Source organism: Chlorocebus sabaeus, chromosome 20, assembly GCF_047675955.1.
Source record: "Chlorocebus sabaeus isolate Y175 chromosome 20, mChlSab1.0.hap1, whole genome shotgun sequence".
NCBI classification, from domain to species: domain Eukaryota; kingdom Metazoa; phylum Chordata; class Mammalia; order Primates; family Cercopithecidae; genus Chlorocebus; species Chlorocebus sabaeus.
The window spans coordinates 76,711,221-76,718,028 of NC_132923.1; positions in this window are offsets into that span (position 1 = coordinate 76,711,221).

Genomic DNA, 6,808 nt, shown 5'->3' on the forward strand with positions numbered 1-6,808 from the left:
TCAGAGAGACAGCAAACATGATAAAAATATTCTAAATGTTAGCAATGTCCAGAAACTGGTAAAAGACTAATTTATCTTAGGCTATAATTAGCTAAGAATTTTTGTTGTAATTTCTATGATATCTATTAAAGCTTGATAAAATAATGAATAATCAGTTAATTGAGTCAAAAGAGTAAAATAATAGACATGATGGAGAAAGTGGAACAAACAAATATACTAGTAAATGCATTAAATATAATTGGATTAAACATTTCAATTAAAAACAAAGATTATTAAATTGGACGAAACAAAATATAATAACCATGCGCTCCTTCTAAGAAACACTCTTTAAATGTAAAGACATAGACAGATGTTGAGTAAAAGGATGGCTTCTTATGCTGGAATTCCAGAGACACAGGTTCTGACACAAGAATTTGCATGCAAATATTATAGTTCAGTATTAGGTGATGCCAGGATTATATGCAGGAGAGTGGAAAAATCAGAGAAAGGAAGGAATACAGGATGCACTAATGAACAGTTTAATTCTTCAGGCTACTGTAACCGAATTCTGCTATAGATAACTGAGAGGTGATATAAAATGTATATCACAGTTATCTCAACTGAGGCATTAGGAAGCTGGGGTATTTATCTTGAAACTCCCATACCTCAGTGGTGGAAGACTGCACCTGGAGAACTACGAACTTCCCCATACTTCCTGCCTGCTCCACAAGTCAATCAAAAGAAAACTGTAGAAGGTGCCTTCATAAGCACTCAGTAGAATGCTTTGGCACTCCAGATGAATGAGTGCTAAGCAGTTACTGCCACAATTTTTAAAAATATATGATGCAAACATTAAAGAAAAACAAAAGTTTATGTAGTCGTGCCAAAGTCAGAAAATGTAGGCTTTAAGGCAAACACATTGATAAAAATTTTAAAAGGCTATTTCATGAAATAAAGAAAATAATTTGCACTCACTAAAATGAACTCAACTGCATAGCTTAACAATGTATGAAATATAAATTGACACAAGTAAAAGGAGAAATAAATCCACAGTCATAGAAATAGTAACAGAACCCTCTTAATAATTGACACATTTCCTGACAAAAATATCAGTAAGAAAAGAGAAGATTTGAATGACACAAATAACACACTGGAACTAATTGACAGATTAGCTCACTGCAAGTGAGAGCAATGACAGAACACACCTTCTTTTTAAGTGTACATAGAATATTTATCAAAATTGGCCAGATGCTAGACCATAAAACGCATCTCAACAACATCCAAACAATTAGAGCTATGCAGAATATCTCCTCTGATGTCACTGTTTTATACCTAGAAATCAATAACAAAAAGACTAAATAGAAAACCCCTAAAACTAGAAATGTTGCAAAATATTTCTAAATGGTTATTGTGTCAAAGAATAAGTCACACATGAAATTAGAAAATATTTTGTATTGAATTATAATAAAACATATAAAATTTGCAGGATGCTGCTAAATTAGGCTTAGATGAAAAATGTGTATCCTTCCCATTCAGAAAAGAAAAAGAAAAAGAAAAAAAGGGCAGCTTGCTGCCAGGGCTCTTTTCATTTTATGTAAATATGCTCTTTGAGGGTGAAGGAAATCTGACTGATTTTCGATATGAAAATAAAACATAAAAACTGTTCTTGGAATTATTTCTAAACAGAACTTGCCACTAATCCTCATGTAACAGAAATGTATATGATGATCACTATTTAGTAACTTTATTTTCATGTGGTAAATTTCAAAGCACACAACACCACAAAGCAGAACATCACATTCTGCACAAAAGGTGATCTGGCATCCTCGTCGCTGGGCCAGCAGCAAACTTTGCAGCCACCAGCTGGATTCGGTTTCTCTGATGTTGGTGGCATGCTGTTGGGGAAATGTCTTCCAGACAGGCGAAGAGATGTGACACCAGCAGAACGCGGAGGACCTCAGAGATGTTGCTACCTTGGCTTGTGATGCTTTTCCAGCATTCTTTCCATCACGGTCTTTATGAAATTTGCATGGCTCATCATGTGCTCAGGATTGTCCTTCCTGATGTAGGAGTTCAGCACTGCAATGTCTAGAAGGTGGCAAAAGAATTTCTTATATCAAACCTTGTGCCTTTTGCGCTCCATTGGATAAGAAGTGAGCATCTGATCAGCCAAGTCCACTGCTCCCATATTCTCGTTATAATCCACAATGACACATGGCTTCTTAGTTTTCTTTCCATTTCTGTTGTCTACTTCAATCACAGTATTATTGTGGAATTTTGGCAACATTGTCACCTCCTTCTTGTCACACCATTTTATCTCAAGGTAAATGCTGCAGCCACAAGTGTCACTAGTGAGTATTCTCGGGGCACATGGGAAATGGGTTAAATGCACATATTAGAAAAGAAATTTTAAAAGGCCCAAACTCAGTGGTCTAAGTAATTATTTCAAGAAGTAAAATGAAAGCGATTTTAAAAAGAGCAGAAAAGAATGAAATGAAAAACTACAATCAAGAAAATAAAGCAAAATGATTAGATTAAAAATGAATAAACATTTAGCAAGACTGATCAAAGAGAGAGAAAGAGGATAACTAGGTATAAAAAAGAGTATATTACAACATACATCTTTTACCCTTTTTTTAAAATAGCATACTTTTAGAAAACACAGATAATGAGATGGTATTATGAATAGTTTTATGGCCATAAGTGTTAAAGTTTAAATAAAATTGCCAAATTTCTTTTTTAAAAACTCCTACACTCTTTTGACAAAAGAATAAATAGAAAATAATCTATATTTATTAACAAAAGTTATATCTGTAATTTAAAACATTCCATTAATCTCTAGGCTCAGATAGCTTCACTGGTTAATTCTTCCACATATTTAAGAATTAAATATTATCAATCTTTCACGAATTTTTCTAGACACAGAAAAGGTGAGTTAACTTTATAAGGCCAGAATAACCCTGATCCAACAATTTGCCAAAGGTATTATTGTCAGAGCAATCTCTCTCAAGACCATATAAAATTCATAAATAAAATATTGACAAGCCCAATCCAATGTTATGCAAAAATGATAATACACCAAAGTCAAGCAGGGTTTTTTGTAGTACAATCCATTTAAGTCAGCACATTAATGAAATAAAGAATAAAATCAGATGGTAATCTCAATGGAGGAAAGAATTTGATAAAATTCAACACTCTTTATTCTAAAAACTCCTAGCAAACTTGGAATAGGGTGAACTTTCTTAATTGGACAAATAATATTTTTAAAATACTTATATCAAATATCATATTTAAGAGTGAAATACTGAAAACTTTCTCTCTAAAATTGCGAATGAAACAAGGATACCTGATATTACCATTTGCATCTAACATTGTACTTGTTGACTTGGCTGGTACAATAATGCAAGAAAAAAATTAGAAGTAAGAATTGCAATAGAGGAAATTAAAATGCCCTTACATATAACTTGATTGTATGCAATAGGCAATCTAAAAGAATATACAAATAGAACTAGCAAGTGACACAAGTGAGACTGATATTAATTAATTATATAACTGTTTTTATGTAACAGTAGTAAATGGAAAGTAAAATTTTAGAAAATACTGTACTCCTATAGGGTTGCTAGCTAGGATTAGGTAAACCTCAAGGAGACTGTTTACAAAAGAAAGGATAAAGCCAAAGGCAAGAGATAGAGAGCATTCAGGTTGCATCCTTTAAGCCCTGGCAACTTGTGAGGAGAGATCTTCCCCATCCTTCCCAGTTACTGGAGTCAGTAAATAGTGTTTTTAAAGCTAATTTGAGTTAAGTGCTAGTAACCAAAGAAAAATATTCCTTTGCTTTCAAAGCAAACCTTGAAAGTTTCTTTCCACCATTGAAAAAGATCTCCCTATTCTGACACCTGGAGTATCCAGAGCACACTGAAGACCCTTCTGTGTGACATCTTTATCCCTCCATGCACATCTTTCATGAAGCCAGCATTCAAGATTTCACATACCTCTTTTCAGGTATTCAGTTTCCCACCCTTCTGAAAATTCTTATTAAAAACATGTTTGTTATTCACCTACTGGGTGATTTTTATGGCCTATCTCAACGAATCCTCATCACGTATCTATGGGATAACTTATTGGAGGACAGTGATATAGAGAGACAGTGATATAGAGACAGCTTATAGAGGACAGTGATATAGAGAGATGTTAATGGGTGTATTCAAGGTCATACAGCAAGTATCTGTCTCCACTTCAGCATGTATAAATCCCACAGATTCTCATCGGCCAGGTTTTCATCCTATCCCTAACCCTCAAGTCAATTAATAGGACTAGAATAAGAGAATTACTGTAACTGACTAAGCCTGGTCACATTTCTCCCATGTGGTCACATGTACCGTACGTGGGATTGGCAGCCCTATCAGAATAATGTGGCATGTGTTCCAGGGGAGGAGCAATTCTCCAAAAAAAAAAAAAAAAGAGGATAGAAACAATCATACTGGAGAGTCAAATCTGTGACTACGCAATCCACTACACTGAGTGTGCCTAAAGTTAAGAATTGTGGATTTCAACAGACACCTCATTAAATTCTAGCTGTGTGATTTGGCCTGGATATTTCACTGCTCTGGGCTTCATTTTCCTCATCCATAAAATAACGCACTTCACAGAGCCATCGTAAGCGTTAAATGAAATAATAAACGAAGGATGCTTTGTGCCTTGGACATAGAACTGCTCTGTGGGTAGCCATTATTAATAATGTTAATTTTCATCTCATAGGCATAGGAACAAAAGCCCAAAGAGGTTGTGACTTACTCTTGGCCACATCCACTGAACACCCCAATGGAGAGATCAGAACAAGTGGAAGAGCCTGGAGCCCTGCAGACATCCTTTACACTCTGGGAATTGTACAAATGACTGATCAATGGTGACGTTTGGTCCTGAGGGAGACAGAGGCTCACATTTAGCTGTGCTTAAGGACAATCGTATAATAATCATAATATCTTGTGCTGCATGGTGCTTTTGTTTTTCAAAGTGTTTGCCATCAATTACATCATTTTACTCTTAAATATCCCTATGAGTCAGGAAAGACATCATTGCCATTAGTTGTTGTTCTTATTATTGATTTTTTTTAAATGCTCTGCTTGTTACAGAGCAAATAAAGCCATTCCCATTTTTAAACTGTTTCTAGTATATTTTTTCAATAAATTTTGTGCTTTAGCTTTCTCTTACTCGAGTTATTGTCTTCAAATTGAAACATGGCGAATTTCCTTGACAAATGCACAGCAAAACGGCTTAGGAAGAGAATCACTAAAGAGTGGAAGAGCAGGAAAATGCATTTTTATGTACAAAAAAATGGATTACAAAATCTGTAATTCCCAGTCTTGAATTTCTGCAGCAGCTCAAGTCAGGAGGACCAAGAGATCTATGAGCTGACATGACACCACAAGTTAGCAGCTGTTCACATGGATCCCAGGCAGTTGCCAAACGAATGCATCTCTCAACATAAATAGAACCAGTGGAAAGTCTGGGCCTCATGAAATCTTGAAATCTGCCAAATTATTCCAGCTGCATGAAAATGAGTTCTTACCTTCTTTTCTCATCATACAGAGAAGAAGGTATGATGCAGAAAAGAGAATTCTCATCTAGGTAAAAGCCAGAAATCCCAGATTCTACCACTCAGCTCTGCCATGGCCTTACTTTAGGCAAGCAAAACCACTCTCTGAGCCTCCTCATTCACTTCTAGAGAGTGGAAATACATGAACTTCTGAGGAAGAAGATCTGGTTGTGAATCCAGATTTTCTGCATTTTGACTGCATGACAAGTTATTTAATTTTCTGAACTCTACTTACAACATTGAATTGCTTAGATTTGAAGGTTAACACCAATCTGTAAAAACACCTAATACAGTGTTGGGCATATAGCAGAGGATTAAGAGTTATTAGTAGAACAAAATAAGCAATAAAGTTTACATAGGCTTGAAAGATATACATATGCTATACACATACATAATTACAGTGGTATTTCTTAAAAATAAAATCAGTTATTTTAAATGATTTTAAAGGAATATGATACATCATGCATAGTATACGTTAAACATTTTATATTATTTAGAATTCCTGAATAAATAATAGCTCTTCAAAAAAGTAACATTGTATAAAAGCAAGAGGTAGGATCACTCTCTTCTTTCATACAATAATTATCTAATGATCTCCTATGTGCCAAGCACTTTCATGCGCATGCTACTAACAAAACATACGGTGTCTGCCTTGAATAGAAAGGACATTCAGCCAATTATAATGAAGGACTGTTCTTCCCTGGGGAAAGTACTTAGAAAGACTGTTTGAGGAATATATAAAAGTGCTGTTAAACTCAGTCTCAACAGAGTTTAGCTAGGTGAAAACAAAAGGTAGAGAATTCTAGTTTGAGCAAAGAGCATGAATGAACCAGCTTTGAGAAGAAGATGAAAGACATTTGCTAAGAAAGAAAGAATCTATGGAAATCTTGGGGGCGGGGGAAGCATGAATCAATCTCTCAACTGACAAGAGATGAGATCCTTGTCTAATAATGTAAGCAACTACCACATGACGAATGCCGATCTTTTAATAGTAAGGTAGTTGGAACTCACTTATAAAAATCAAGTAGCAAAATGATTTAGCTGTTGGTTAACTCCAGCCTGGGCTATGCTGTGCATGGGAAATGAGCTCAGCTTTGAATGCAGCAGATTCTGCTTGTTTGGGTAGTACTTCTAATCGAAGCATATACTTATATTTTCCCTCAATCACAGGAAAACAAATTGGCAGTGGCATATTGCTTTGATATTTCAACCATTTGCTAGATTTCCATCCCT